Source organism: Chaetodon trifascialis, chromosome 4 (assembly GCF_039877785.1).
Source record: "Chaetodon trifascialis isolate fChaTrf1 chromosome 4, fChaTrf1.hap1, whole genome shotgun sequence".
Taxonomy (NCBI): Eukaryota; Metazoa; Chordata; class Actinopteri; order Chaetodontiformes; family Chaetodontidae; genus Chaetodon; species Chaetodon trifascialis.
This window is the reverse complement of record NC_092059.1, coordinates 22,790,455-22,803,552: the sequence shown is the minus strand read 5'-3', so window position 1 is coordinate 22,803,552 and position 13,098 is coordinate 22,790,455.

Sequence of the window (13,098 nt, the reverse complement as noted above, 5' to 3'; positions counted from 1 at the left end):
TCCTCGCACTCTATCATGATAATAACCATAGTATTTGTAAACTATAGCATATCATTTAGGAACAGTATGGAGCGACATCACAAAGCGGCACGGTAATTTCAACTTCAGCCCTGGAGCATAAAGAAAACCTGTCAAGCACAGGAGGGCCCATTTTCACAGGACAGAAATATTCTTTACTGTTACAACAATAAACACTGTTTTGACATAATTGCTGCCCTGAGAGTGCACCAAGTGGAGAGTGAACCCTTATTTATTACAGTCTTAACATCCCCCACGGGGCCGTTTTCCTCCCAGTGAGCAGTCATTAGAAAGCACACACACAGCAGGACGCCCCAAGACAAAATGCAAACATCACTGTTTGCTGTGTGTCCTCTGAGTTGCTCCTCACAGCCTAATGGCGTAATGTGTCTATTATTTCTTTCATTTGGTTTGCGAAGAGGCGTTCAGCGGTCTTTACTATGCGTGCGCCGCAGTGACTTTTCTTTAAAATAAAATGCGCAAAGCTTAAAACATTGTTTCTGCAATCCAGTTTTGACAGTACTATTGTCAGCAGGGGAAGACTCTCTTCTGTCTTTCCAGGCAGCCAGGCAGTTTTTAATTTCACACAATGTCAGGATGTCACCTTCGAGTGCTCAATTCACCTCCCCCCCACCCCCCCACCCCTCACCTAATGAGTTCCAGTTTGGATGTTGTTGTTGTTTTCTTCTCCACTCATTATTGAATCAGAGCGATGAAGAGGCAGGAGTTCAGGTTGGAGAGAGGCTGCAGAGCCAGCCATCAGAACATCCTTCAGCTTGCGTGGATAAAAAGGATGAATGTTCTGGAAGTGTTCAAGGCCAAAGTGAGAGATGAGAGGAATCTGTTGATTTGCTAATGGAGCAGAGGTGGCAGAGAATACACAGCTCCATGTGTACAAAAACACATCCTGCTCTGACCTCTTTTTTTTTTTTTTTTTTTTACCCTTTTCACACCCAGCCTGAGTTCTCTCCCCTCCTTTTCCCAATTTAGCTTTTTTCTCCCTTTTTGTCCACGTAGAGATAAATATTCTAGTCACCTCTTATGACTGATATTTTCCAAGCCTTCAGCATTCAATTGTTACGTCCTCAGCTACTCTGAAGATGCAGGGACAAGCACATTGTACACCCAAAGGAAATTTCCTTCCAACAACAAAATTACACTTGGATACAAAACAAGCACGCACGCCCAAGTGTACAAATGTATGCTGGAGCACACACATGCATACTCCCGCTGGTACACCAGTGCATATTAGCATACACGCAGATAGACACACATACAAACAGACGTTCTCACAAAGCTGGCAAATTCCATTACACTTCAAAAACTCCCCCCAAAAAAGGATTTGGGTTAATTTAGTAAACACAGGGTCAGAGCTGCCACAAGAGCTGAGAGGAGGTGAGGTGTGTGTGCCCGAGCTGTGTGTGTTTGCATATGTGCACGTGCATGTGTGTGTGTGTGTGTGTGTGTGTGTGTGGAAGAAACGCTGACTGTGTGAAGCAGAGTCCTGGCAGCAGCAGCAGCAGCAGCAGCAGCAGCAGCAGCAGTCTAAACCCAGCCACTCTCTCCAGAGATAGCGGTTCTTTCTCATTTGCTCTGGCCCTATTTTAATAATAGCTGTGCATAAGTAATTTCTAAAAGGCCAGGCAGGCACATGGGCGTGGGTGGGGGGAAATTAAACTCATTTTATCTGTGAGCAGGTGGATTCCTATTTATCATTAACATGCATAGAATTTGCACAATGTTATTTCTTGCTGCTGCCACTGATGGAACGTCATCCAAATAATGTCGGAGGAGGGTCTGCCTTTTTTTTTCCTTTTTTTTCCCCGCTTATGCTGGAGTGAAATTCATAGATAAAAGTACTAGGGGTTTTTTTCTCACAATTTTCTGCAAACGGAAACTAATTCTGGGAAGCTTCTTATTACAGTGTCGGCTCATTTGGTTTGCATTAAAAGGGGGACAGGAGCGACATTAGGATTTCTGCCAGATTTCCAGGAGATGCTCCAACATTTGCTCTTATATCATTAGTAACGCCCCTCTCCCCCTCTCTACTTACAGAAGCCCCCTTTCCCCTTTTAACTTGCATTAAACAATCTCTGCTCATTATTGGCCCAATAATAAAACTGGAATATATTTGACTTCCTGATTTAGATCCTATCAAAATATTGGAATGTAAATGTGTAATTTTGAACGCATGATATGGAGGTTAATAATTGCTGGATAATCTCTGTGTTATTTTAGCATAATTCAACAGCAGGATTATTTGTCATTTTTTAAAATTAGGATTGTGCTTTTTAATTTGTTTTGGATTATTAATCTTTTTTTTTCTCTTATGGAATGATTGGGGCTGTTTCTAGTTTATCCAATTCTGGCCTCAAAACCCACTAAAATTCGTTATTAGCAAATATATATATATATATATATATCTATATATGTGTGTGTGTGTGTGTGTGTCCGAAAACCCAATATTCGGTTTACAGTGATATAAAGGAAATAAAAGCATTAACTCTTCACTTTTAGAAAGGAAAAAAAATGGAAGCATTGTTTAAAATAGGCTTAAACAATAAGTGCAGGTTAACTATTTGCTGTAGCTCTGATATGCGTCATCTACTCTTCTGTTCCTGTGTTTATTACTATCTGTTCTTATCTGTAAGGCGCCTTTTAAACCTAAAATGCAAAGACCAAACCACATCTAAGTGGCGCTTCTGTATCCCTTCCTGTCATCTCTGCATCCATGTCCATGTTGTTGTCACGCAGTGGAACAACATCACACACCACACTTTGCAGAGGGGGATCATGGGAGATCCGTCTGCAGGCGGGATTAGACTCGCCGTTACGGGCGATGAGGAGCGAGATGATGATGTGTGTCTCTGTCTCCTTTTCTCTCCCCTGACAAATAACAGCATGGCAGCTCATGGCAGCCCCACGGCTCCTGACAGCCATCCAAGCAGCCAAGCAGGCAGGCAGTCAGCCATTGTTTTGTAATGTGTTTCACTCTGCCAGCGCTGATCCTTGCTAAGGTACTTACCACGCCATTGTTGTCTAAGTATGCTATTTTCTGGCTGGGCACCTCCACTATAGAATAGGGTGCTTTTTCCCCCCTTTCTTTCTTTCTTTTTTTTTTTTTTTTCAAAAGAGAGGTTTGTTACAGTCACCGTCATGCTAATCCTGGTGTGTGATATGTATATGTGTCAACACAGAGAAAGAGAGAGGGAGAGAGGGGAGTCTTAACCCAACAGACAAATGGTGTGAATGGCAGAGAGAGACAGATAGACAGACAAGTCCCATTCACTCCACACTGTCCTCCATGACACCAAATTACTATTTATCAAAATAAGACGAGCAGTATAATAAGGATACTTTAGGAGTGTATCATCTAATGCGTCTTGAATATGTACAGGCCTTATGGTATTTCTACAGAAACGTTCAGCCGGCAGTCAGATTAACAGAGCAGGTCAGAAGAGGACTTTGAGCTGCTGCAATGATTGATTATTACTTCATATACAGTCACAACAGTGATCTTAGGGTAAGGTAAGACTCTTTTGCGATGCAATATGACATGCATATCTAAAATAAGAAAGAAAGAACAGTGCTATTGTTAGATTATGAAACCTATACTTTGACATTTTGTGTAATGTATTTGCTTTCTTGCTGAGGGTTAGATGAGAAGATTGATACCACTCATGTCTGTCTGGTAAATGTAGAGCTGCAGCTGGAAGCTTAGCTAGCTTAGTTAGCTTAGCTTAGCATAAAGACTGGAGACAGGGGGCACCAACTAGCCTTGATCCTTCTAAATAAATATACCTAGCATCTCTAGAGGGTCCGGTCTGGTAAAAACCTCCATAACTCCATGAGGAGTCATTTTATACGTCCATGCTGGTGAACGCTGTGGTGAGAGGTGTTATGTTTTTAGATTGTCTGTCCAATTGTCATGAAAATTAGAAATGAAGAATGTCTTTCAGGTATTTCTTTAAATTTGGCACAAATGTTGACCTGGACTCATTGATGAGCTGATTAAATTTTGGTAATCAAAGGTCAAAGGTCACTGTGACCTCACGAAACACAGTTTTGGCCATAACTCCAGAATTTATATGCTAATTAAGACACATTTTTGTCATAATTGAAGATATTTTATGTTTAAAAGGTCAACCTCACTGTGATGTCATAATGTTCTGTAAAAACACTTTTCTGGCCATTATTCAACATTATAACTCAGGGAAAGAATTGTGACCATATTTCACATTTGGTCAGATGTTACATTGGTGACACTAATCTCTGGTGTTCACCCTTAAACGGTGGTGATTGTACAGATCTTCTGTGCTGCCGGGTTGAAGATGTGTGTGAAGCGTTCTCACGCTTTACAGTTTACCATGTGATGAAGTTCTCTATTAGTTGATTCTCTATTAAATTTTGAGCTTTATTCATCTTTTCATCTAACTCTCGACAGGCAAGCAAATGATTTACCAAAATGTCTAACAGTTGCTGTAAAGCTGAAACTGACCCATCGGTAGGTTCACAAACTCATGCTGTGCTGCTGAACATTGTTCAAACCCACAGATCTTTATCTCAAATTATTGTGGAGATTCCAAATTTTCCAAAAAAATACCAAAAATGTCAGGCTGAATTTTGAGGAAATGTGTATAAAATGAAGAAAAGGACATCATTTATATATCAGTTGATATAATGGTGCAGCCATAAAAATTGTGTAAACATTATATAGATTCAATAATGAGTTGGCTAATACAGATTGCATATGATACTGTTAAACAGTGTGGAATTTGATCATATTTCCAACCTTAAAGCCACTGAAAAGTGAAAAAAATGTCAAGGAATTAACCGACATGGCTGTTCATTCAGTCCTGATCAGGACTGTAGCCATTATTTTAGAAATAATAAGCTATGAATCAATCATCACAACACCCCCTCCTTCTGTTAGGCTTTTGTCTAACGACTTGAAAGATTTGTGTAATTTTCTTCACATTTTATCTATTAAATGATTGTTCTACTGCTATTTTAAAGCTTGCTCCACAGTGCCAGAATATACTAAAAATCTATTTATTTATAGGTTTTTACCCCAAAACAGCTAAAAGTAGGAATACTGACTCTAAATACAAGCTTTTAAACAACTGATCATGTTAAATTTTGTAGAATAGGAGAACATGAACTCCTCAGGTAGTTAAAGTCCTCGGATTCTCAGAGACATATACGGACGACAGTGGCTGCTTTTGATGCAGCATCGACTACATTTTAACTGCTGCACTTCTCTCTGTTGTGTGATGTATCACTGCACAATCTCCACTTTAATTAATCATCACGCTAAGACCTTTTATTTTTCCATTTCTGGTTAAGTGTGCATATTTCACTCGCCCATTCTAACGGTGGAACGGAAAATCTGTGGGAGCATTAATAAGCCTAATATAGAAACATATTTGAACCCTGGTCCTCCACTAAGTAGATTATAAACATTTATTATAGCATGTTATCATAATATCCTGCACAGCATATTGCAAAACTTCTGTGGGCCAGTTTTTCTCCCGGTGCAGTGGAAGATCATAGTTAATTCAGCAGCGTTATGGTAATGTAGAGGTCCCTATCGGTCCCGGCATCACACATACTAACAAGCTTAGGATAAGCCCAGCCTGGAATGGTATGAGGTTTGAATTTCTGGAACCACCGCGGTCTCTGCAGCCAAATCTCACTTCAGCAGAAACCAGTGGGGTGATTCCTCTGCTTAAAAAAATTAGTGCTAGTGCATATATATTTTTTTGCAAGGAAAGGAGGTTTGGTACCTTGCGAGGGAAAAATGCACTGTACGTAGAAAAAAATATTTTAAGGATGGCAAAAATCGTCTTGAGAGGGCTAATCAGCTGGCAACTCTGAAAAGCCTGTAATGTGCATTAAGAGATTTATACACAGCGCAGAGGTAAAGCCTCACAACATTGTTGACTCATTTAAAGATGCCAACATCTCAACTTTGTGCACTGTTAACAAATGCACACATGTTAAGTTGGTGTACTCTGCACTTCTCCTGTCTCTGTAAATCGCAGTGTATCTGCCATAAGCATGTTATGCCCCAGGGCTCATCAGTACCATGTGATCCCAGGCAGGGCTGCCACTGTGAGACAACATGCTAAATCCTGTTTGTGAGACTTGGCTGCTCTCAGCTCTTAGACTAATCTAACCACCCTCAACCTCGAGTGCAGGAGAGGAGCGTCCGTCGATCTGAGCAGAGAGGAGAGGAGAGGAGGGGAAGAAAGGTGCTGAAAGGAGCGTTGGTCCGTTTGCATTATTGTACATTCAGATTTTTTCCCATCAGGTTAAGAAAACAGCATAGTTTGCAAATGAAAAGTGCAAAGTTTGTGTTCTTCGTAGCACCTGACGAACAAACTGCAACATATATGTACTGATATTGATGCAAACTGCAACTGTAAACAGGAACTTTCACATTTTCATGGAGCTGAGGCCCATTTCTAATAGTTTCCAGTGCTGGTGGAGGTGGTGACTCAGGTGCGCCTTGCAGAAAATTGACGAAAAGCACAAAAAGTCCTTTGGTGAGACAAAAAAAGCCAAGTGTGAATTTACTATACATGAAAAGGTAACTAACAAAGTGGTCATGAAGCTGATTGTGTGGTCTCACAAGTCATTAATGGTAGCTTCAATGCTAATCGCATAAGGACAGCAAGACCGCTTTCAATTCTCATCATTCAGATCATCCAGACATCAGAATCTGCTCCTGACATCCTTCAGTGTCTCCTTTAATGTCACCTCCATACCTGAATAAACTGACACGAATGACTTTAGCTGTTACCTTTTTAAGAATAAAAAAGCATTTACCAAATATAAGTTGACAAATGCCCATGAGAGTTTTCTGAAGCCCAAGGTGATTCTACAAATGCCTTGTTTTGGCCATCAGTTCAAACCCAACAACATTCAATTAGCAATGTTACAAAACAGATCAGATAAGTCATTCTTCACATTTGTGTCAGCTCTGTTCAAATTACAGTATGTTATGATTGCTTTGGCTCAGTTCTTTCTGAACCGCTTCAACGTGCAAAAATCTGAATACTCCATGCTGTGCTTCTAATTTTTCATACAGCGTGTAAAAGAAAAACAGACAATAGAGTGAACCGTCATGCATTCCAACATGTCCATCAGTGGATTTTAACTTTTGTTGCAAATAAGAGGGTCACTGTCAAACGATGCTGTGAAACAATAAAGATTATGTAACAGTCATTTCCTCAAGGATGACACACAAAGCAATGAGAAAAAACATGCAACTTCCACAGCAAAGTACGAATCTGAAGTGGTGAAGAGTAAGAATGTTCAGACGCAATGAGTGCACTACAATCTAGAGTCTGACTGCACGCTAACGACAAGGCAATGATTCTGACTGCACTTCATTGCATCTGTTTGATTTTTGTTTTTCCACAAAGTTTGTGTTTTTCTTATTCGAGACACCAAAAATGGAATATTCACTCACTTGTCGCATGACAGACAAACAATAACTGGACGTGACATGTCATGACTGACAGACAAAGAACACAAGGAACTGAGTTAAAGCAGAACTGAGTTAAAGGTAGTTTGGCTCAGTTTTATTCTCCTCCCTCACTGTCTGTCTGTCTGTCTGTCTGTCTGTCTGTCTGTCTGTCTGTCTGTCTGTCTGTCTGTCTGTCTGTCTGTCTGTCTGTCCGTCCGTCTGTCTTTTCTTTCACTCTGAATGATAATTCAGAACATCACAGATTTGGCACTTGTAGCAGGTCTCGCAGAAAAATTAATTAATGCAAACTCCAAGTGCTATCAAAATTATACATTTGGAGCACGGGCAGATACAGATACAGAGAGAGAGAGATGTGAGGACGTTCTGGTCTCATTAAGAGAGCAGGCAGAGTGGAATTAGTCTGAATATAATGACAGGCCACACTATCTCATGTAAAAACAGCCCTGTTTTCCTCTCTCATTCATTGGCACTAGTAATTAGTTTTGGCCCTAAAACTGTCACCCTTTACTCTAGAAAAGGCAGATGTGATTTGAGGTGCAATTTAATCTTGCTTTAATGAAGAACTAATGGACGCATTGCAAATTACTTTTTTCCCCCGCCAACCCCCTGTGTGATTGAACAGGGGCTTGGGAAAAAAATCTATTTCCTGCTTTTGAAAAGATCAAGAGTATCTTTGATAATGGTGAGAGCGTCACCGGCAGCTTCATTGCATCGAGCCAACAAGCTCTTTTACCCGAATCACAATTCAGTGGAGAGGAGGCCACAATTAGTGACAAAGCAGAGAAAGCGCTGCGGGGCCTGGGCATGCAGAAAGCCTCTCTGTGCCCTAGGCTCCTTGTTAGAAACAGGCCCTGGAGGTGTCACGCAGGAACAATGAAGCCTGATAAATTAGCCCCTGAAAAAAAAAAGATGTACTACTAATTTTCAATTACACCTATAATGCATTCCAGATTGGAGAGAGAAATTGGACATGTGTGGAGCAGAACAAACAGTCATAGGCTCAATACACCTCTCTCTGTTTATGACACTGGAGTTTTCTGAGAGCCTATGATATCCAGAGTCTATTAGCAATAAATTACATGGTGTTTAATATAGCAGCTCGCTGGTGATTTTGCTCCACGGTGATAGAAGGAGAAAGAGAGAGAAGGAATGAATATTGGTGCCAAATAATGTCCCGTCATTACACTTGGTTTTTGTCAGAGGATAATCACAGGCAAAAAGACAAAATTGCATTCTTATCTTATTCAGCCTAATTTTAAAAATGATGTTGTTGTTTGGAAAAAGAACATTTGTGCAGACCTTTTTCAGAAGAGAGAGGAGAGGAGAGTTTGAAGTGTGTGTGTATGTGCGTGTGTGTGTGTGCCTGTCTGCGGCTCTCTAAACCACTTAAGAGACACTGTGTTTCAAACTGGCATCGCTAACAGATGATGTTGTAGAGAATATATCAAGGCCAAATAATGGTCCTTGAAACGGGTGAAAGGGGATGTGAGAGCTGAGGAGGGTCAGACATGTGGAACATGTGTATCTGTCTTTCTCTGTGTGCACATATGTGTGTGTGTGTGTGTGTGTGTGTGTGTGTGTGTGTGTGTGTGTGTGTGTGTGTGTGTGTGCATGTATTTGACTACAGCAGGAGCAAGGCAGAAAGCCTAATGGGAGTGGGCTTAACTCTTGCACACAGCCTCGCTACATATCTGATTACTGGGACCAGTAATTTTCTTTCCTTAAATAAGGAAGAAATTGGATAGGATGAATGAAATTTGGCTGTCATATTGCAATGATGGTGCAGCAGGGAGATTATGTGTTTCACATAATCGTTCATCATTTCCCAACCAGTGTTTGGGCTTAGCATAATGGAATTGGTAAACTGGTTTAAATCAGAACGTGAGAACAGACTATCAGGCAGACTGTGAGGGTCTGTGGTAATGTCTAATATTTTCACCACAGAGCTGCACACACACACTGAATTATACACCATGCAAACACTACAGGCACACGCTGTCTTCATCTCTGCCTCATTACATTGTCAGAATACATCAAAAGATACCTTAAAACATGCCTAAAGATATATATTTCTTATTTTTTGTTGTGTAATAATTCATTTTGATTTCATTGTGCAGCACGTTTTCCTTCCTGTTTTCAAGCTTTGTACATGCGTGGACATCATGCTGAAGTGCATGCTTGTTCAGTTTTTCTTTGCATGTGATTGTGGAGTGTCGTCGCAGTCTTGTTCTTACTGTCAGTGACAAAGACAGAGATCAGCAGCCACCGCAGTAAAACAGGCACGACTACAAACAATAAAACGTTTTATACAATTTCCTTTCAAATCTAAATCACAGTGTATCTCATCTACATCTATATGATTAAATGCTATACAGTGTCACTTAAAGATATGTTGTCATGTGCTTTTAGTATGACATCATGTTCCTCTTGCATTACGTGTTCATGATAGTGGCTACATTAAGGTAGCTTTTGAATCTTTATCAGTGTGTGCTTTTTTGCTCATTTACATATATCTTTACTGAATTATCTAATCATTTTCTTCTTAATTGAATTGTACTTGACCATATTTCAGTTACTTGGCAATAAGTGTTGATGTATGTCCAGTCCTAACCCTTCTTTTGTTGTCCTACATGTCTAACTATTGTATTGGGGTTGTTGTGTAATAAACAGCAGTAGGTATTATAAAGTTCAATGCTTGTCATGCTGTAAATGACAACATGGCACTATGACTATGTTATGTGTTGGGAATGTCACATGCCTCCTTTGTGGCAAATCATTTTTTATCATATTAACAGAGAGAACAAAAAGAGTGAGACAAAACAACACAACAATCTGCTGCATACCTGTTGAGTGTAACCCCTTCAGGGAAATACGCAAACTTCCTGAAAGGCCGAGTTAGTGGTTCTTGTCTATATGGATTAACTGAGTGAGAGTTTGACATTAAGATGAAAAATGAGTCTGTTTTTCAATCAGCCACAGTTGAAAATAAAGTGATTCACTGCTAAAACCATCTACAGCATCAGCAGACATACATGACCTTAAGACAATTGTGCATTTAAACATCTGTCTAATCTGGAATTGATAACTGCTTCCAGTTTGAATTTTGGTATGGGGGTGTTCACCTTTGAAAACTTCTCTCAGTTGTTGGTTGTGAAAGTGATCATTCTGCTTTTATGAGCATGCACAAGTCAGTGTGACTTTTCCAAACTGCTCTCAGTTTAACCTGACCTAACACAACTTGACAGGTTTCACTGAACAAACCCTAAATTGCTTACTTTATGTCCTGTAATACCAAGCTAATGACAGCATTTATTGTCTGTATTTTCAAACCTTGATTTGGCTTCATTTGACACTGATATGAACCACCGTAGTTCGTTCTACCATCGAGCTTGTATCTCCGGTGCAGTCTCATGGTGGTGCCTAATCAGGGGACTTATCGAATGTGCAAGAGTAACTGTCCCCAGGAGGTTAACTATTGGCCACTAGGTGTCACAGTGGTTGTTTCTAAAAGACGAGCCAGCTCTGACAAGCCCCGCTCTCTGTTTGAATGACTGCTACGCTCACTGTGTGTGGATCTGAAAGCAGCCCTGTCCAAGAATTTGTGAATGTGAGTGGACGATACACCTGGCTGAACCGACTGCCTCTGACAAACACCTACGTCCAACTCTTGATGCTGCGTCAATGAATGAATGAAGGATCCAATGATGTTAGAGTCACAAATCATCACCTGGATATTTAACCTCGCTCATTTTGAGAGGAAATAAAAATAAAAAGGCAATATGGTAGATTACATTACTGCAGCCTGCACACTGAGGAGAGCATCACCTGAAATGTTTGTGCTTGTTAGTCATCTGTAGAACAAAAGAATAAAGACACATCAAATGAATGTGAGAGAGTTTAACCTTCAGGATGGTAGATTTGCTGGTTTTAGCGCAGCAGATAAACAAGGTTGAGTACAGTGATTGTCATATTGTTATATTTAATGAGTACATCCAGATCTACAGTACATGTCAGTCACACAGTAACAGGATCAATGACATTAACTGTCTTCATAGGACTTTTTTCCACATGGTGCTGAAATAGCTCAAGAGTTTCTGAAACTGGACTGGAGAGATGGAAAACATACTTACTGTTCTGATGAAGGTTGTCGTCTTGGGAACTGCTTCAAAATCTCTCATATCACTGCTCATTGTTGTCCAGTTGGTTTCACGTGAGCAAAACGTCCCACAGGTTTCATGCTCATCAGCGATCCCAGTCGCCATGTGGGAGCAGCTGCTGTCATAAATGTCATCATTCAGCAAGACTCTGAGCTTACTGACTTTACAATGACCACGCAGGGATTCACAGACCTAAAACAGAGCAGTGAGGTGCATCTCCGTCTTCATTTTTCCATCTTGAGATAAGAACATGAAGTTTGCTTCATCAGAACGTGACAAAGGATGACTCCACTCTGTGATTTCTCCCCACTGCTCACTGTATCACCTGTAAGGCAGCATTTTAAGATGTAATAGGAGGTTTAATACTGGAGATAGACCACAGAATCTACCCATGGCTTAAGTTTGAAAGTGATTAAACCTTAGGTGGATACTTTTAATGTGCTAATCCAAAGAGATACTGTGTCAAATCATTTGAATCAAACAAGGTATCTATAATAGGCGGAGAAACCAGGGTTTTGTTGGGACAGAATCTGCTTTGAAATGAAGACAAAAAAAATGCTTCAAATGACATTTTTAGATATTAAACTATGCTTACTATGACATATTCTTATCGACACTTTGTAAGAAAATACTGTAATAATACTCATTCAGGATATTACTATACCAACCGACCCAGGGTGTACCCCGCCTCCCGCCCGTTGACAGCTGAGATAGGCTCCAGCCCCCCCGCGTCCCCGAAAGGGATAAGTGGCATAGAAAATGGATGGATGGATGGATGGATGGATGGATGGATATTACTATACCATGGATTATTATCAGCAAAATGTCCCCAAAGGATCAAAAGTATAAGCAGTCATTATGTAGAGGAATGAGCCATTATATCACTGTATGTTATTTCATTAGATTATCATAAAGGGTGCATTTATGCGTTAACAGCATTTTACCTTTGAAGCTGGTCAAAAAGGAGCTCATTTTAACTGTCTTATATAATGTTTTGAGATTGTACAGCATCATGGACAACACTGTTCCTCTCAACACCCTTCATACTACCTTCATACATGACCACCAGAAGTAATGTCAGACTGACACCACCAAGGTGCACCACATGTCCACAAGAGATCCTTCAACCCTGTGGCCATCAGTCTGAACGTGGTCATTCTAGCTGACACATATTAATATCAACTGTTATATACCGTATGCCTCAAACAAAATCCACTGCTATTGACTGCTACCTGCTACTGGCTGTGTGTGATGCACCCCTTAATACAATTCATACATGCCCCCCCTTAAACTTTTATGACATAATTTCGATTGTAATTTGCACATTCCTTTGTTCTAAATGTCCATATTTCCAATTTTATGTTATTTTACTAAGTATGAATAGACAGTATACATACATGTCATGTTTGCTATAAGCTGTAAGTAGGA